Consider the following 21,348-nt stretch of genomic DNA (forward strand, 5'->3'; position numbering starts at 1 on the left):
TGAGGCAAAATGCCTATTGCCACAAGAACATTTTTGTAAGAGGAAAATGAAAGAAGGAAAAGAGATAGTATATGAGAGGCCTGAGAACAGGAGAATCCAAAATAGGTAACAGCTGATCAATGGACAGTTGGGCTGCCAATCTGAAAACATCAGCTGAAGCTGGGAGAGGCGCTGTCCTCTCCAACAGTGGATGAGAACAAGGACCTAAGGCAAGAACGCCTGAAAGGGCTGGAGCACTGTAGCCCTTATAAACAGTTGAGGCTGATTGGCTCTCTTTTAAGACAAGGCCCCACACCAGGGAAAACTGGGGCTAAAACTCCTGGGAGCAGGACAGCGACAAGAGAGGAAAGTAGAAGATGGCCGAGACTCAAGAAAGGATTAAAAACAGAGGCAGGAAAATCCAGAAAGCAGGTTGCAATATGTTTGAACTCCACACATAAACAAGAGAAGAGGGGCTGCTCTAAGAAGATTGAAAAGCTTGCCTGAACACTCATTCCAAAAAGTCAGGAAAACAAATTTTACATAAAAATAATATAAAAGTATCAAGATTAAATTCTGTACACAGTTGTTAAGAAAAAAAATGCAAAGAGGGAGCAGATTAACATCCTTACACACAATGAAAACACACCATAAAACAGACCAAGACTAACTTACTTAAAAACAAATACATCAGCCTGGGCATGGTGGCTCACACCTGTAATCCCAGCACTTTGGGAGGCCGAGGCAGGCTGATCACTTGAGCCCAAGAGTTCAAGACCAGCCTGAGCAACATGGTGAAACCCCATCTCTACAAACAAACAAACAAAAAAAATTAGCTGGGGATGGTGGCATGTGCCTATAACCCCAGCTACTCAGGAAGCTGAGGTGGAAAGATCACTTGAGCCTGGGAGGTCCAGGCTGCAGTGAGCCATGGTTGAGCCAGTGACTCCAGGCTGGACAACAGAGTGAGACCTCATCTCAAGAAAAAAAAAATAATAATAATAACAGATAAACAGATAATGACTTAAGAGATAAAAGACAGTGAAAAAGAAAAATATGTTTAAATAAAAAGGAAATGAAGAGATAAACAAGATTTGAGGGAAACTGACAAATATTGAAAGCAGCAAAGATGAAACATACAGGTAATAGGAGTTCCAAAAGAAGAAAACCAAGCAAGGGAGGAACAGAACAAATGCCAAAAGATATAATTCAAGAAAACATTTCAGAAATTGAAAAAAGGTTGAAACTAAAATTGAAAGTATACCAACAGAATATACACCCTGAGGGACCAACATTAAAACATTCCATTAAACTTGTTAAACTTTAAATAAAAAGCAAATATTATTTGGGTATCCAAATAGTTGATGAGGAAAAATTCCTCTTAATAAAAGTATTCCAACTCTAAATGGGAAAAAGATAGAATATAACTAGTTTGCAACTCCTCTGAATAAATAGATAGGCATTGAGCATCAGCCACTCCTAAGATCTCAAAGAAACAACGAATCATAATGTGTCTCCTATAGTCATGCCAAATACCCTTGGTAGTCTTGCCAAAGGGACCAAACGTGGTTTTGAACCATTCTCTGAACCTAGGTACCAACTTGCAGGAAATGCCAAGGATAGAGAGAAATGTTGAACTGCAACAGGAGTATAAAATCAGCAAAATCCAGACTGCAAGAAACTGCAGTAAATGGCCTGGGTTTTTCAACAGATACATTGTAAGGAAATGAAAGGGGTGGAGGAAGAATCCATAAATTGAAAGAGGCAGGGCCACGTGTGATGGCTCATGCCTGTAATTCCAGCACTTTGGGAGGCTGAGGCAGGTGGATTACCTGAGGTCAGAAGTTTGAGACCAGCCTGGTCAAAATGATGAAACTCATCTCTACTAAAAATACAAAAAAATTAGCCGGGCGTAGTGGCACATGCCTGTAGTCCCAGCTACTCGGGAGACTGAGGCAGGAGAATCGCTTGAACCTGGGAGATGGAGGTTGCGGTGAGCCGAGATCACACCATTGCACGCCAGCCCAGGCAACAAGAGCAAAACTCCGTTTCAAAAAAAAAAAAAAAAAGATACATGAATAAGAACTTAAGAAGATGCTTAACATCGTTAGTAAACAGGGAAACATCTAAATAGAATGGCTAAAATTTAAAAAACCAACCAAACCAAGTACTAGAGAAGACGTGGAGCAACTGGGGATCTCATACACTGCTAACAGGAATGAAAAATGACACAACCACTTTGGAAAAAGACGTGGCAGTTTCTTAAAGTTTAATAGACACCTACCATATGACACAGCCATTCCATTCTCAGCTTTTTTTTTATCCAAAAGAAATAGAAACATACATCAACACACAGCCTGCCCAACATGGTACAAACCCATCTCTACTAAAAATACAAAAATTAGCCAGGAGTGGTGGCACGCACTTGTAATCCCATTTACTCAGGAGGTTTCAGTGAGCCGAGATTGTGTCACTGTACTCCATCCTGGGCAACAGAGTGAGACCCTGTCTCAAAACAAACAAACAAACAAACCCATACATCAACACAAAGATTTGTACCTAGATATTTATAGCAGCTTCATTTGTAATAGCCCCCAAACTGGAAACACCCCCAAATATGTATTAACAGATAAATGGATGTATAATTGAGATCTATTTGTTCAATGAAATACTAATCAACAATCAAAGGAAAAATTATCAATATATGCAATGATATGAGTGAACCTCAGAATTATGATGCTGAGTAAAATAAGCCTGATAAAAAGAATGCACACCATATGCTTCTATTTATACAAAATTCTATCTATAAAATTAATCTCCAGTGACAGAAAGCAGATCAATGGTTATCTGGGATGGAGCTGGAGGAAAGGATGACCACGAAGGTGCTATGGTCTGAGTTTGTGTCCCCCCACAATTCATATATTGAAATCTTAACCTTCAAGGTGATGGTATTAGGAAGTGGCCCTTCAGGAGGTGATTAGGTGATAAGGGCGGAGCCTCCATGAATAGGATTAGTGTCCTCATAAAAGAGACTCAGTGAGTCTGTTCCCTCTTCTGCCTGGGAGGTTACTGTGAGAAGACAGGTGTCTATGAAGAAGCTGACCCTTACCAGACATCTTGATCAAGGTCTTCCAGCCTCCAGAACTGTGAGAAACAAATCTCTGTTGTTGGCTGGGTGCAGTGCCTCACGCCTGTCATCTCAGCACTTTGGGAAGCCGAGGTGGGCAAATGGCCTGAGGTCAGCAGTTCAAGACCAGCCTGGCCAACATGGTGAAACCCCGTCTCTACTTAAAAAAAAAAAAAAAGTTAACTGGGAGTGGTAGTGGGTGCCTGTAATCCCAGCAACTTGGGAGGCTGAGGCACAAGAATTGCTTGAACCCGGGAGGCAGAGGTTGCAGCGAGCCGAGATCACGCCACTGTATTCCAGCCTGAGTGACAGAATGACACTCTGTCTCAAAAAATAAAATAAAATATAAATAAATAAATAAATACATTTCTGTTGTTTATAAACCACCCAGTCTATAATATTCTGTTAATAACAGCCTGAACAGGCTAAGATAGAGGGGTACAAGGAAGCTTTAGGGGTGATTGAGATGTTCATTATCTTGATTATAGTGATGGTTTGACAGGTGTATACTTATGTCAAAGCTCATCAAATTGAATGTCTTAAATATGTGTAGTTTACTGTATGTTAAGTATACTTCATTAAAGTGGTACAGAATGATTTCTTGTTCTTGCTTTATCTTTATTTTCCTAAGTTTATTTACCGCGCATGTTCTTGGTTGGTCTATTCCAATAATTTTGCTTCAGATGGTAGATGTTCGTCGTCCTCTTTTTACTGTGTTTGTACTCCTCAGGTGGCTAATTAGTTTGATCAATGAGCTCCTGTTCCCTTGAAGTTATCAGCCACTCTGCATGGCAACTTCTAGGGGAAGGACTGAGGACCAGTCTGTCTCTCCCTCTGGGTTTAAGGAGAGAGGAGATAAGCCCTGGTCACAGAGTGCCCCCCAGTTTTTTTTTTTTAAGAGATAGAGTCTCTGTCGTCCAGGCCAGAGTGCAATGGTGTGATCACAGCACACTGCTACCCTTAACTCCTGGGCTCAAGCAATCCTCCCACCTCAGCCACCCGAGTAGTTAGGACCACAGGTGTGAGCCACCACACCAGGCTAATTATTTTATTTTATTTTGTAGAGATAGGGTCTCACTGTGTTGCCTAGGCTGGTCTCAAGTCCTAGCCTCAAATGAGCCTCCCACCTCAGCCTCCCAAAATGTTGGGATTACAGGCGTGAGTCACCACACCTGTCCAAAACCCCTCTTGATCCCTCTGGTCTAATCACATCTTTCTAGGTGAGAGTTATCCTCTGGTCAGGGATTTGCCCTTAAATTTGTACTAAACAGCCAGCAGTGATAGGAGGCGTCTTTCTGGGAAATAATCTCTTAATTTCACTTAACTTTTCTCCTTATTAGGGCATGTTGCTTTCCTGGAAGGCTGATCCATGTGGCCTGGCTATGCTGATGGTTTCTAAAGGGAAGAAGTAGGATGTAGGTAGTGATTGTCCCAAGACAACACGTGGGTGAGCAACAGCGACCTTCCTGGCCTGTAGTTTCTCTCTACCGCCTCCATCAGCCCTTAACCCAGGCTGCCGGCACTTCCCTCCTTGCCCGTGAGTATAGAAATCATTGCAGACAGAATTCTGTCACCCCAAAGGCGGCTGCTTCTTTTTTTTGAGATGGAGTCTCGCTCGGTTGCCCAGGCTGGAGTGCAGTGGTGCAATCTCGGCTCACTGCCTCCTGGGTTTAAGCAATTCTCCTGCCTCAGCCTCCTGAGTAGCTGGGATTACAGGTGCCCGCCACCACACCCAGCTAATTTTTGTATTTTTAGTAGAGACACAGTTTTACCATGTTGACCAGGCTGATCCTGAACTCCTGACTTCAGGAATCCATCCGCCTTGGCATCCCAAAGTGCCAAGATTACAGGGGTGAGCCACCATGCCCAGCTGATCTTGTTCTTTTTTATGACTGCATAGTATTCTATGGTCTATATGTACCACATTTTCTGTACCCAATCTGCCACTGATGGGTATTTAGGTTGATTCCATGTATTTGCCATTATGAATAGTGATGTAATGAACATACATGTGCATTTATCTTTATGGCAGAACAATTTATATTCCTTTAGATATCTATCCAGCTGTGGGACTGCCAGGTCAAATGCTAGCTGTGGTTTTAGTTCCTTGAGGAATTGCCACACTGCTTTCCACAGTGGTTGAACTAATTTGCACTCCCACTAGCAGTGTGTAAGTGCTTCCTTTTCTCTGCAACCTGGCCAGCATCTGTTATTTTTTGACTTTTTTTTTTTTTTTTTTTAAGACAGCGTTTTGCTCTTGTCACCCAGGCTTGAGTGCAATGGCATTATGTCAGCTCACTGCAACCTCTGCCTCCCAGGTTCAAGCAATTCTCCTGCCTCAGCCTCCCCAGTAGCTGGGATTACAGGCGCCCGCCATCCCGCCCAGCTAATTTTTGTATTTTTAGTAGAGACAGGGTTTCACCACTTTGGCCAGGCTGGTCTGGAACTCCTGACCTCAGGTAATCCACCTGCCTCGGCCTCCCAAAGTGCTGGGATCACAAGCGTGAGCCACTGCGCCTGGCCTTGACTTTTTAGTAATAGCCATTCTGACCTGTGTGACATGGTATCTTGCTGTGGTTTTGATTTGCATTTCTCTAACAATCAGTGATACTGAGCATTTTTTCATGTGCCTGTTGGCCACATGTATGTCTTCTTTTGAAAAGTGTCTGTTCATATTCTTTGCCCATTTTTTAATGGGGTTATTTTTTGCTTGCACATTTATTTAAGTTTTTTTGTACATTCTGGATATTAGACCTTTGTCAGATGTATAGTTTGCAAATATTTTCTCCCATTCCGTAAGCTGCCTGTTTACTCTGTAAAACCAATTAGTATTCTTTGATGAGGTAGTCTAGATCTGAAAATTAGGTTCTGAGCATCATAACACTAAAGGCAACAAGAGCTTCAGAGAAGTATAAAATAGTTTACTGATTCAAAAGCCAGAAAAAGAAAGAACTTTTAAACATATTTTGACAAATACTTTAGAATAATATTCATTCGAGTTAGCATTCAGTGAATGTGAGTGGCTGACATGACCCTGTTCTTAGCGTTAAGAAAATTGAAGTATAGGCCGGGCGCGGTGGCTCAAGCCTGTAATCCCAGCACTTTGGGAGGCCGAGACGGGCAGATCACGAGGTCAGGAGATCAAGACCATCCTGGCTAACACGGTGAAACCCCGTCTCTACTAAAAAATACAAAAAACTAGCCGGGCGAGGTGGCAGGCACCTGTAGTCCCAGCTACTCGGGAGGCTGAAGCAGGAGAATGGCGTAAACCTGGGAGGCGGAGCTTGCAGTGAGCTGAGATCCGGCCACTGCACTCCAGCTTGGGCGACAGAGCGAGACTCCGTCTCAAAAAAAAAAAAAAAAAAAAAAAAAAAGAAAATTGAAGTATAGGGAATCCTAAATAAGTTAAAATGATATCTTGCACCAGTTTTTAACCTTTTTTTTTTTTTTTTTTTTTTTGGCGATGAAGTCTCACTCTGTCACCCAGTCTGGAGTGCAGTGGCACTATCTTGGCTCACTGCAACCTCCACCTCCCGGGTTCAGGCGACTCTCTTGCCTCAGCCTCCTGAGTAGCTGGGACTACAGATGCGCACCACCACGCTTGGCTAATTTTTGTATTTTTAGTAGAGACGAGATTTCACCACGTTGGTCAGGCTGGTCTCGAACTCCTGACCTCGTGATCCGCCCTCCTCGGCCTCCCAAAGTGCTGGGATTACAGGCAAGAGCCATCGTGCTCGGCCTAACAAGTTAAACTATATTAATTTGCATTTGACAGTTGCATTTAACAAATTTGTATTAATTTGCATTTAACATTGCATTCAACAAATCCCACTGGCCTCCAGGCTGTACTCTTTGAGTATACTAAGATGTTTACCGCTTTGGAGTTTTTTACCTATTGTTCCATTTGCCTGAAATGGAAGTGTTTCTCCTGGATCTTCACAGGTTTTGCTACTTCTCAGTACTCAGAGCTATCCTCAAATTTCACCTTTGTAGAGAAGATTTCCATGACCACTCTATAAGAATCTGATCTCCACCCTCAATCATTCTTGAACTCCATATTTTGTTTTTCTTCACAGCACTTATCTCCATATGGGATTATACTGTCCCATATATCTATCCATTTACTAATTGATTGCACGTCTTCGCCCATCTGAGGCTTGGGGCTTCTTCCATCTTGTTCCACAAGGCACAGTTCTCCAACACATGGGATAATACAATACTTGGTACAAAGCAGACACTCAGTTAAAGAACTGCTAGATTAATTTAAAAAATCCCCTGTGCATTGCCACGTCTGTCAGTTATCTATTGCTGTGTAATAATCTACTCTGAAACTTAGTGGCTTAAAATAATGATTTGTTATTTTTCACAATTTGGTGGGTTGACTGGGTCTGCTGGGCTCACCAGGCAGCTTACAATCACTGGTGGCTGGTCCAGGAATATGTGGGCTAAGACAGCTTTATCCACAAGGCTGGGGCATCAGCTGGGATAGCTGGGCTTCTCTGCATGGTCTTTCAACCTAGGCTTCTGAACTCAATGCCAGAAGCCTCCCAAGAAAGCAAAGGGAGAAGCAGTGAGACCTCGAGGTCTAGGCTCCGGAACTCGGCAAGTCACTTCTACCACGTTCTCTTGGTCAAAGCAAGTCCAGAATCAAGGGGTGAGGAAATAGATCTACCTTTTGATGGGAGAAACTGCAAAACACCATGACCCTGCTTTTCAACATACCACATTACTCCACAGCAGCCTGCTTTCTTTCCTTCTTTTTCCCTCCCCTCCCCTCCCCTCCCCTCCCCTTCCCTTCCCTTTCTTTTCTTTCTGATACAGTCTCACTCTGTTGTCCAGGCTGGAGTGCAGTGGCACAATCTCCGCTCATTGATAGAAACAGGATATGAGTGCTTCATTGATTCATTCATTCAAAAAATATTTGTTGCACATCTGCTACATGCTGTTTTCAACACACTAGATCCTGGTAATTAATGGTAAACAGACATGATTCTCACTCTTCTGGTGTTTACAGTATTTAAATTCTGCTAATGTTTGTTGGACATCTACCATACATTATACATTTTTAAAAAGTTTTTTCAGTATAGAGATGGGGTCTCACTATGTTGGCCAGGCTCATCTCAAACTCCTGACTTCAGGTGATCCACCCACCTCGGCCTCCCAAAGTGCTGGGATTATAGACGTGAGCCACTGCGCCTGGCCCCAAAGCAGTTTTCCTAGTTTGTAAATAGCATTAAAGAGATCATCCGCCTTTGCTCAGCCCAGTGCCTGGCAGCCAACAAGCCCTCGCTGCTGGTCCGGTGATGAATGAATGTCATCAGGGATTGATTCCACAGTCTTCAACAATGTGCCACTTCTCTAGACATATTGGCCTATACTGTCCCCTAGTGGAATTTGAGGATTGGTACATCCCACCTGAGACCTGGGATACATTCTCTAATGGGAGATTGAATTGTAGGAATCCAGGTTACAGATAAGGGCAGTGGCCCCTGAACTTTAGCACAGATACAAGTTATAGAGTGATCTTATTAAGAATGGCAGATTCGGCCGGGCGCAGTGGCTCACACCTGTAATCCCAGCACTTTGGGAGGCCGAAGCAGGCAGATCATGAGGTCAAGAGATCGAGACCATCCTGGCCAACATAGTGAAACCCCGTCTCTACTAAAAATACAAAAATTAGCTGGGCATGGTGGCACGTGCCTGTAATCCCAGCTACTCAGGAGGCTGAGGCAGGAGAATCGCTTGAACCCGGGAAGTGGAGGTTGCAGTGAGCCGAGATCCGCCACTGCACTCCAGCCTGGTGACAGAGAGAGACTCTGTCTCAAAATAAATAAATAAATAAAGAATAGCAGATTCCTGGGCTCTATCTCAGTAAGTTCAATAAGTCTGAAAAAGTCTAAATTCACTAAGTCCTAGCCCTTTATTCAACCTCTGTAATGAGTGGGTGCTCGAGGTTGAGGCTACAGTTGTGGGAAGAGGACCCTATGTTTAAGGGCAGTGAGATGAGCTTTAGAAAACAGATCTGTCACTTAGTCTGTGTAACCATGGGAAATCCACTTAATATCTGTGATTCTAGTTCTCTCATCTGTGAAACAGAATTAATGGTACCTATCTCATAGGGCTGTTGTAAGATTAGAAATAGTGCCTAGTTACAATGCTTAGTAGCTAAATTATAACTCATTAAGTGGAGGTTAACATTATTGGTATAGCACAATGACAAAGGTTCATAAAAATGTATAGCATTGGCCAGGTGTGGTGGCTCATGCCTGTAATCCCAGCACTTTGGGAGGCCAAGGCAGGAGGATCACTTGAGCCCAGGAATTTGAGACCAGCGTGGGCAACATAGTGAGACCCCATCTCTATACTGAAAAAAACTTTAAAAATATGTGAAGTGTATAATAGATGTCCAACGAACATTAGCAGAATTTAAATACTGTAAGCCACCAGAAGAGTGAGAATCATGTCTGCTTACCATTGATTACCAGGATCTAGGGTGTTAAAAACAGCATGCGGTAGGTGCGCAACAAATATTTTTTGAATGAATGAATGAGGCACTCACATCCTGTTTCTATCAGTGTGAATGTTTGTTTTCCCAATGTATATTTCTTTATAAGCACTGGATGTACCAGAAATTTGGGGGGTGTGTGTGTGTGTGTGTGTGTGTGTGTTTTAAGTTGTTTTGTTTTAAGTTCTCCAAGGACTTGCAGACACTTGTTTTTTGTGTATCTCAACACTGACTAAGCTGCCAGGAGTCAAGCTGTTTTTAGAAAAGTTCTTTTTGTTCAGTAGAACACTGACTACAAAAAGAAAAAGAAAAAAAAAAGAGTTTTTTTTTTGTTTGTTTGTTTTAGTTATCTAGTGATAAGAACACCAGCCTTGGAGACAAACTACCTCAGTTCAAATCTCAGTTCTAACTAGTTGTGTTACTTTAGCAAGTCGCTCACCCACTCTGGGCCTCAGTTTCCCCATTTGGAACATGAGGGAGTTTGAGGATCATTTCTAATGTGTTAAGATTCTGTATGTCTAGTTCAGTGTCTTAAATAATCCCTTTATCATAAAACTAATATATGTCTATTGCCAAATATTTGAAAAATACCAAAAGGAGTAAATAAGGAAGTAAAAACCACTGTCAATAGCACTCACACAGAAGAACCACTGTTGACATTTGGGTGAATATTCTTCTAGTCCTCTTTATAGCTATGGATAGTTTTTACCAAAAATTATCAGAACATACATTCCATTTTGTAATGTGCTCACTTAATATGTTAGCAGAATTTTTACATCGTCAGTGTTCTTCAAGAGCATGATTCTAATCTCTGTGGATGGTTGAATCATAATTCATTTAAACAATCCCTGTTGGATATTTAGGTTAGTTCTACTTTTTAGCATAAGTAAGGCTTTGACAACTAGCCTTTATACAAATCTGTACCCACATCTCTAAATTTTTCCCCTTAGGTTAAATTGTAAAACTTTTTTTTTTTTTTTTTTTTTTTTTTTTTTTTTTTTTTTTAAATGAGACAGGGTCTCCCTCTATCGCCCAGGCTGGAGTGCAATGGGGTGATCATAGCTCACTGTAGCCTCAAACTCCTGGGCTCAAACCATCCTCCACTTTAGCCTCCCCGTGTAGCTGGGGATACAGGTGCACACCATCAAACCTGGCCAAAACTTTTAAATATATCACCAAATTGCCCTCCAAGTGAAATTACACATATGTACACTCTCATTAGTAACATTTGAGTGGCTGTTTCCCCATGATCTCTCCAACATTGGTTATTGTGGTTTTTTAAAAGATCTTGCCAATGTCATGGGTAAAAAAATAGCATATCATTGTTTGAACCTAATGTTATTTTCATTATACTGTATTATTTCTGGTAGAATGTAAAATTGCATACACACTATTTTTACAACTTTGTAAAAATACATGGAACACACATGTATCAAGTGTGGAAAGAACAATAGAAAAATGTCAGTAGTTCTATGATGGGATTGTGATATAATTCTTTTATGTTGTAAATTTTTTTAATTAAAAAGAATCTCTGTAGCAGATGGCTACTTGTTCCTCCAAATTCCTCCCCTCTTCCTGGGCACAGTTGCCCAGCTAGAGGCTACATTTCCTAGCCTCCTGTGCAGCTGGATGTGACCATGTGGTTAAGTGTGGACTAACCAAATATTGAAAGGAAGTGATGTGAACATTTTCTGGGTCACCTCCAGATTTAAGCTCCTTATCTGGAGTGTTGGTTCTTCCTCCTTTCCCAGAGTGAGCAACCCAGCCTTGATTAAGCAAATAATGACACCTTAGGGGATGGAGAGCAACAGGGAAACCGTACCTGGCTTTTTTTTTTTTTTTTTTTTTTTTTTGACAGAGTCTTGCTCTGTGGCCCGGTGGCATCATCTTGACTCATTGCAACCTCCGCCTCCTGGGTTCAAGCAATTCTCCCTGCCTCAGCCTCCCGAGTAACTGGGATTACAGGTGTCCACCACCACGCCCGCTAATTTTTGTATTTTTTAGTAGAGACGGAGTTTTGTCACATTAGCCAGGCTGGTCTTGAACTCCTGACCTCAAGTGATCCATCTGCCTCGGCCTCCCAAAGTGGTGGGATTACAGGCCATGTGCCACCGCGCCTGGCTGAAACTGTATCTGTTTATAGCAGCATCACCTGAACAACCCAGCCTGGTTGTTTTGTTTTGTAAGAGAAAAATTAATTTTGGGCCGGGCTTGATGGCTCACACCTGTAATCCTAGCACTTTGGGAGGCCAAGGTGGGCGGATCACGAGGTCAGAAGATAGAGACCATCCTGGCTAACACAGTGAAACCCCATCTCTACTAAAAACACAAAAAATTAGCCGAGCGTGGTGGTGGGTGCGTGTAGTCCCAGCTACTTGGGAGGCCGAGGCAGGAGAATGGAGGCGGGAGGCAGAGCTTGCAGCGAGCCGAGATCATGCCACTGCATTCCAGCTGGGCATCAGAGTGAGACTCCGTCTCAAAAAATAATAATAATAATAATTTTGATGTTGTTTGCACCCACGATATTTTGGGGCCTCTGTTACAGCAGTGTAGCTGTGACCCTAATAATCTCAAATTTCTCCCTAAGATTGTGGACATTTTGGGGACCATTTCACAGTTTGTGGAGCTGTTTGGAAGCTGGTAGCAGAGGACTGGGAAGCTACTGTGTACTTTCCTGAATACTAGAAAATATTGGTTTTTTTATATTCCTTCATATAAATTTTAACAAAATTCTGTGTTAGTATATTTTTTGTTTACAAGGTTTGGAAATAAATATAATTAATGGTCGATACAAAATACAAAATCATAATGTAAAAATCACACTATAAGTATCCAAAAAAACAAGCTGCCAACCAACATACTCCATTGAGGATAAATTTCTTATTGATACTTTTAAGGCTACAGGTTATCAGTGGTTCTGCTACACTGTGTGCTTTTAATAGCAATGGTTGTGGTTTTCATGATCATGACAATAAGAAGCATACTTTTTTTTTTTTTTGAGACCGAGTCTCGCTCTGTCGCCCAGACTGGAGTGCAGTGGCGCCATCTCGGCTCACTGCAAGCTCTGCCTCCTGGGTTCACGCCGTTCTCCTGCCTCAGCCTCCCGAGCAACTAGGACTACAGGCGCCTGCAACCATGCCTGGCTAATTTTTGTTTTGTTTTGTATTTTTAGTAGAGATGGGATTTCACCGTGTTAGCCAGGTTGATCTCGATCTCCTGACCCGTCATCTGCCTGCCTCGGCCTCCCAAAGTGCTGGGATTACAGGCATGAGCCACCACGCCTGGCCATTTTTATTCTATTTTTTAAGATAGGGTCTCACTCTGTTGCCTAGGCTGGAGAGCAGTAGTGCGATCTTGGCTCACTGAAACCTCTGCCTGCCGGGTCCAAGTGATTCTCCTGCCTCAACCTCCCAAGTAGCTGGGACTACAGGTGCACGCCACTACGCCCAGCTAATTTTGTATTATTAGTGGAGACATGGTTTCACCATATTGGCCAAGCTGGTCTCAAACTCCTGGTCTCATGTGATCCACCCCCTTGGTCTCCCAAAGTGCTGGGATTACAAGCAAGAAGCTTGTAAAAACAGTTCCAGGCTGGGCATGGTGGCTTTCACCTTTATCCTAGCAGTTTGGGAGGCCAAGGAAGATGGATCACTTGAGGTCAGGAGTTGGAGACCAGCCTGGCCAACATGATGAAACCCCGTCTCTACTAAAAATACAAAAATAAGCTGAGCATCGTGGTAGGCACCTGTAATCCCAATTACTTGGGAGGCTGAGGCAGAAGAATTGCTCAAAACCCAGGTTTCAATGAGCCAATATGTCACCACTGCACTCCAGCCTGGGCAACAGAGTGAGACTCTGTCTTTAAATAAATAAATAAATAAATAAATAAAATAACAGTTTCACATTATTGGTTCAATTGAATGGATTCACAATTACTGCTGTTGAATGTATTTGCAGTCACTACTCTGGAAAGTACAGTGCCAGGTGGCACTCTGAGAAGTCAGCATTTGTCCCAGATACCGGATGTTGGCAAGAGACTCCAGCACCATACACAGGAAGTTTGGAAGGTACTCATCACAACGGTTCACCCACTATCTTCATGAACAACTGGTTCCACAGCCACCAGGATGACTTGGGTCCACGATTCTCATCACCATTATATAGCCCAGCTATGACCCACCCCCTGGGGACCCAGGGAGTCAGGACCTTCAAAATCTAGGGAAGGCAACAGTGACTTCAGCTTCCCCTCGTCACGTGGGAGGGGACCCTTCCTTTCTCCCGAGTGGGCCCTCTCCTAGAACCCGCAGTAGATGTAGGATGTCAGTGATCCCCAGCCTGCTCCTTAGTGAGGAAGCCTGGCTTCTGTTTCTCATTGTGACATGGCAGAGACAGGAATTTCAAGGCCAGAGGGCATGGATGTGCTTTCCAGCCCCACTGCTTACTATCGCGAGAACCAGTGTGGGCAAGGGATGCCATTTTGCATGTTGTCATGGTTTTTCCTCCACTTAACATCACCATTTGCAATTCACTTGTTGCTACATTGCCTTCGTAATTATCATTTTAGTAATTGTACATTATTTGACTGAACAATAGAGTTTACGTAAAAAGCTCCTTACTGTGGACTCTTTAAGTAGTTCCCAATTTTGTGTTACCACAAAAATTGCTGCAATTAATATCTTTTGCAATATGACTTTTTGCTTCTGTTGGATAATTCCCTCAGGAAATGGGGTGAGTTTTGACTACCTCTTAGACGAGAAGGATATTGTGGTAACAATATCCTTTTTGGCTTAGCAAACAATGAAGAAGACCAGAACTATCCTTCGGGAAGAAATGCTTAACTAAACTATGCTACCTCTAATTAATGAAATACTAGGCAACTATTTAAAGAAATTAGGATTACTTTATAATAGCCAAAAATGGAAGCAATTTAGATGTTCATCAACTAATAAATAGACAAAATATGGTATTATATCCATACAGTGGAATATTACTCAGCCATAAAAAGGAATGAGATACATCCTACAACATGGATGAACCTTGAAAGCATTACGCTACATAAGATAAATTAGACACAGAAGGCCACATATAATATGATTCCATTTGTATGAAATGGCTAGAATAGGCAAATCATAGAGACAGAAAATAAGATAAGCAGTCCCTGGGGGCCAGGGGAAGGGGTCAATGGGGCATGATTGCTAACAGATACAGGGTTTCTTTTTGGGATGATGAAATTGTCCTGAATTAGGTAATAGTGATGACTGCAAGAAAGACCTCATGAATATGCTAAAAACTACTGACTTGTACACTTTAAAAGGGTGAGCTTTATACTGTAATAATACAGTAAAATTCTCAATTTTAAAAAAAGAGGAGGGTCGGGCACGGTAGCTCATGCCTGTAATCCCAGCACTTTGGGAGGCCGAGGCGGGCAGATCACCTGAGGTCAGTAGTTCGAGACCAGCCTGGCCAACATGGTGAAACCCCGTCTCTACTAAAAATACAAAAATTAGCTGGGTGTGGTGGCAGGCACTGGTAATCCCAGCTACTTGGGAGGCTGAGGCTGGAGAACCTCTTGAACCCGGGAGGTGAAAGTTTCAGTGAGCCAAGATTGTGCCATTGAACTCCAGCCTGGGTGACAAGAGCAAAACTCTGTCTCAAAAAAACAAAACAAAAAAACAAAAACAAAAACCAATAACAACAACAAAAAACAAATGAGAAAGATATAAATGTATTCACACCATGTATTACTCATTGAAAAAAGCAAAGTACAGAATAACATCTATCCTATGCCATTTTTGTGAAAGTCTTTTTTCTGTATTTCATGGTCGAGATTGTAGGGCTTCTTCTAGAATATGTCAGTCTTGCCTTCACTCTGCCATAAGTTCAGGCAAGAGAGCAGCTCCTTTCTCTAAAGAGTAGAGAGCACCTGCCATGCACCAGGCACTGTGATAATGTATAACAATTTATGTGTAATGTATAATTATTCCAATTTTTCACATGGCAAAACTGTAAGGTAAGAGAGATGAGTGACTTGCCAAGTTTACACGGCAAGGACAGGAATGAAAACTCAAGCCTGTCTAACTCCAGAGAAGGAAGAGCTTGGGCTCTTGGAACCTAATTCTCAGCTTTGTTTGTTCCTTGTGGATTGTCAGGCCAAGGACCTGGAGGCTGCTCCACTTCAGGAAGCACAGCTTACAAGAATGCTGGTTTATGAATTTACACTGAGACGTTGTTCATGGTCCTTTATTTGAGAATGGTAGCAAGTGGACGTCAGAGACTCATCTTGCCCCAGGGGTATGCCATATATATATATATATATATATATATATATATATATATATATTTTTTTTTTTTTTTTTTTTTTTTTTTTTGAGACAGAGTTTTGCTCTTGTTGCCCGGGCTGGAGTACAGTGGCGCGATCTCGGCTCACTGCAAGCTCCGCCTCCCGGGTTAACGCCATTCTCCTGCCTCAGCCTCCCGAGTAGCTGGGACTACAGGTGCCCGCCACCACCCCCAGCTACTTTTTTTTGGTATTTTAGTAGAGACGGAGTTTCACCGTGTTAGCCAGGATGGTCTCGATCTCCTGACCTCGTGATCCACCTGTCTCGCCTCCCAAAGTGCTGGGATTACAGGTGTGAGCCACCGTACCCGGCCGACGCCCTACATTTTGGTGGAAATATTTCAGTAGCTCCTAACTGGTCCACGCATGTTGCCTGGATGTTCTATGCACCTTCACAAAGCTGTCCTTGCTAGGTTACTAACTAAAAAAGCCTTCCTGCCTACCAGCTGGTCAACAAACTCCTACTTCCCCATCAAAACCCAGCTAATATGTCCCTTCTGTTTTCTTTTTAACAACACCATTTATAGATCCTCCAACTAGAGCCTTTTTAATAACACTGGTAATGTTATCACATATTGAGCTCCCATTATCCGTTAGGCAATTTTAAGTATTGATATACTTGTTCCTTTTAATGTTCATGGTAATTATGCAATACAAGTATAACTATTTACATTTCTTCCAAATGAGGAAACAACCTCGAGATGTTAGGAAATTTGCCCAAAGTCTCACAACCAGGACATGAAGAAACAGATCTTTCTGACCCCAAAGTTCGTACTTTCCCCTTACACCACATCCCCTTTTCCTTGCACCGTTCACTTTGAATTGCAAATACTGCTTGTCACTTGTCACCATCTTCACCATTGCCCCGCAAGCCCTAGTAGGCAGGTGGTGGCTCTGATTTCAGGACTGCCACCCCATTGTCCAGTACAAGGCCTACTCTCATGTGGCAATCCTAAAAGTTCCATAGCAGTGAATTGTTTCATTTGCAGAAACACAGCTTGGAAAATAAAAGCAATGTGTTTGTCCTTTCCCTGCAAATGGGATAGGCCCACTGTCTCCTCCCGTGGAGGTGATAAGGGGGCAGGTCTTGCCTCCTTGAGGACTTGCAGATGTTTCCTGAGGACCTGAGAGCATTTCTGCTTCTGAGCTGCCTTGGTTGCCACTGCCAGTTAATGTGAGCTGCTGGGAAAGCCAGCTTCATGGCTCTGCTGCGTGTGGATGCCAACCACTGACTCCAGCCAGCTCTCCTGGAAATTGCCCTGAAATATTAAGGCTAGTAGAGGCCCACCAAGGATGGAGGCTGCATCACCAGCTTGCTGGATTCTCACTGAAGCCCAGCAGGATTTTCACTGCAGAAACTAAGCTTGTTAAGACCTCAAGCTTGGCAGTCAGCTCTAGCTTTGAAAATCTCCTCTACCACTTACTAAATCTGTGGTCTCTGGGCAAGTTTCTCAACCTTTCTTAGCCTCAATTCCCTCATCCATAACAGGAAGTAATTGCCTCCTTTTCTAGGCTGTTGATTAAAAGAGATAATGCACATAAAACCCTTCCATTGAGCCTGGCACAGGGCCTGCATACAACAACCCCACCACAAATGATGATAACAATGATGATAATTGTTATCGCAACTGTCCATGGCAAATTTTTTCTTGTTTGCAGTTAAGAATCCTGATATGGCTAATATTAGTTGGGGGAGCAGAATAGTTTCTTTGGAAGGACAGGTTGTTTCAGCTAGAGTAGTTTTCCCCAGTCCAGGACCAGTCCTGCCTGAGAAAGTGATCTCCCACCTTTGGGTGTGAACATATGCTGTTCTAGATCCCAATTCCTGGGAAGGCAGAGGCCTGGTCAAAGCAAGACCTGTACTTTCCTGAATGCCAGGAAGCAATTACTTCTGTATCCCAACCACCTACCTCTAGACGGAGCAATTAACAATTATTAAACTAATTTATTATTTTTTGAAGAAAGTGAATAATAATTTTATAGTGAACAATATTTAAAAGTTAGAAAGTATTTTCTTAGGGTTTATGATACTTACATTACTTAAGCACACAAATACCCACAAAAAAGAACATGGGCTTTATTGAAATTTTACACAATTATTTCTTGAACTCTTCCAGTTTTCATCAACAGGGCTCCAGGGAGAAACTGATTGACTTGTGCAGTCTGAGTTTCCAGTATTTTCCCTGGACATTCTTTCATATATACTTTTCTATATTTTGATGGATTTCATTTCGTCATTTTAAAGTTTGTCATAATATTCTTTCAAATGGGGGCCAAAGTTTGCCCATCCACCTGTCATTTGGGACCTGGGTAGGCCCCACTTTATGTAATCATGCACAATACTAGCAACCTTTATTTTTAAAAAGATTTATTTATTTACTTATTTTTTGAGACAGTCACACTCTGTTGCCCAGGCTGGAGTGCAATGGCATCATCTTGGCTCACTGCAACCTCCACCTTCTGGGTTCAAGGAATTCTCCTGGCACAGCCTCCCAAGTAGGTGGGATTACAGGTGTCCACCACCACGCATGGCTACATTTTGTATTTTTAGTAGAGACGGGGTTTTGCCATGTTGGCCAGGTTGGTCTCAAACTGCTGACCTCAGGTGATCCACCCGCCTCGGCCTCCCAAAGTGCAGGAATTACAGGCGTGAGCCACCACTCCTGGCCTAAAACAAGATTTTAAAACAATTTTGGAAATACTTCTTTAGGATGAATCACTTAGATGTGGACTCAGGAGCCAAAGGATAGGAATAGGTTTTTCTGCTTTTGTTACTAAAGGTTGGATTATCTTGAAGATAGAGAAAACCAGCTCACAGAGATCCTCCATGCACTCACTTCTGGTCTGAAATAGGAAAAAAATACAGAAGCAATGCCAAGGAGATGACAAGGCAATTTTCGCAGAGCCAGGCAGCATTTGCTGGAAGGGGCTGGACTTTTCTTTTCCATGGGAACGTTCTCAGCTGATATCCCAGTCCTCAGACTGTCAGTTTGTGCAGGACTACTCCGCCCCCGCCTCAAATGCCTTTGCAGGAATTGTACAGTGGCAGTTGACACAGAGCCGGACGCGCTCTAGAACCGCCCATGAATTCTGGAGAGTCAAATGCCTGTGGTGGTCAGGAATAGTGTCCTACCTGAACAAGGTGGCATGACCTGGGAGATGGAGAACCACACTGACCAGGCAGGGCCCCGCTGTCAACCTGCTTATGCAACAGGTACCCCCTCCCCACCTGGATGGCAGATTTCTTAATTTACACAACTATAGATGCATTTATTTGGCCTAGGACTTTGATTCCTTTTTTTTTTTTTTTTTTAAATATACAGTCTCACTCTGTCACCCAGGCTGGAGTGCAGTGGCACCATCTTGGCTCACTGCAACCTCCACCTCCTGGGTTCAAGCAATTCTCCTGCCTCGGCCTCCCAAGTAGCTGGGACTACAGGTGCGCACCACCATGCCCAGCTAATTTTTGTATTTTTAGTAGAGACAGGGTTTTACCGTATTGGCTAGGCTGGTCTTGACCTCAAGTGATCTACTGGCTTTGACCTCCCAAAGTGTTGGGATTATAGGTGTGAGCCACTACACCCTGCCAGGACTTTGACTCTTGATAAAATATAGGACTCCTGGGAGAGGGCACAGTGCCATTTTTATCCCAGAGTGAACTATTTTACCAAAGCTGACTCTAAGAACAGGCCTGGTTGGGGAAGGAGGTGAAGAGGCCCCACGAAGATCCTGAAAGCAAGGCAGGGCATCGTGGCTCACGCCTGTAATCCCAGCAGTTTGGGTGGCCAAGGCAGGCAGATCACTTGAGGTCAGGAGTTCAAGACCAGCCTGCCCAACATGGTGAAACCTCATCTCTACTAAAAATACAAAAATTAGTCGGATGTGGTGACACAAGACTGTAGTCCCAGCTACTCAAGAGGCTGAGGCAGGAGGATCACTTGAACTTGGGAGGTGAAGGTTGCAGGGAGCTGAGATCACGCCGCTGCACTCCAGCCTGGGACACAGTGAGAGTTTTTATTAAAAAAAGGAGAGAGAGAGAGAGAAAGGAAGAAAGGATGGAAGAAAGGAAGGAAGAAATGAAGGAAGGAAGGAAAGAAGGAAGGAAGGAAGGAAGGAAGGAAGGAAGGAAGGAAGGAAGGAAGGAAGGAAGGAAGGAAGGAAGGAAAGAAAGAAGAAGGAAGGAAGGAAGGAAGAAAGGAAAGATCCTGAAAGCAAGAAAAGGCGCCCCGTGAAGGAGGCTAAGCTCATGGTCTAGCCTACTATAGTTCACAAAAACTCTTAAAACCTAGGCTTCCTTCTCTAGTTACCTCTGCCCCAGGGGGCTCCCTGAGAAGAACAATGTGCTTTGGGGGAGCAGCAGACAAGCTCCCCCACCTCCGAGGTCATTCAGCCCAGAAAGAAACCTGGGATGGGCGTTTCCTGTTGGATTGGAGAACTGACTGAGCTGCAGTTGCAGTGGATTTGCCCCAGTGGGCACCTGGCCTTCACAGTTAGCACCATGATGATGCTGTGATTTCTGCTTTGCTGTGGCTCTGGTTCTCTAGAAGCAGAATCATCACCATGATTTAACCTTTAGCCCAGCTCAGCGCACTAGACTGTGGCTCAGACCAAAACTTCCTTTCAGATTCTATCTCTCTCATTTGCTATATTCTACCTATTCTGGGTTTTCTCCTCCTCAAACACACACAAAGCTTGTGTCTGTCTATGAGACTCTGCATTTCCCATTCTCTCTCCCTCGTCTTCCCAAGCCTGCCTCCTCGTTCTCATTCAGGCCTCAGCTCAATGTGCACCTTTTCCCAGAGCGCTTCCTTGACCATGCTTGTGAAGGTGACATGCCACCCTGGAGTCATTTCCTATCCCGTTATTAGTCTGTATCTCCTTCTTAGCACTGTCGTTTTCTGAAATTATCTGATTTATTTATGTACCCATATGCTGTCTGGCTCCCTAACCAGAACATAAACTCCATGAGAACAGCGACAGGGCCTTTCTGTTCTCTGCTAAGAGCTGAGAACAGTGCTGGCACAGACAGGGGATCCATCCAAAGATCGCAGGCAGAGCCGTCCTTGCCTTTCCTCATTCGGCTTTATAGTTTTCCTCCTAAGTGGTATACAGATATTGGCTTGGCAGTGAATAGAGCCAGGCAGCCAACCCTGCATGGAGACCAGGGTTCCCGCTTAACTTAGCAGCTTCACAAGGGGTGAGGCCTGGGCTCCAGGGATCTGAGCTGGACCCAGTGGACAGAAGTTCGCAGAGATGGACTTTAGTGTAATAGCAAAAGGACTTGAGAACAGAGCTGACAGGAGACAGAATGGGGACGCCGCTGCTAAACTGCACCAGCTCCATGCGGGTCCATCCCGCCATGGTCCGCTCACAAACTTCTGCTTCTGTGCAGCCTGCCCA

Source organism: Macaca thibetana, chromosome 15 (genome assembly GCF_024542745.1).
Source record: "Macaca thibetana thibetana isolate TM-01 chromosome 15, ASM2454274v1, whole genome shotgun sequence".
NCBI lineage: Eukaryota > Metazoa > Chordata > Mammalia > Primates > Cercopithecidae > Macaca > Macaca thibetana.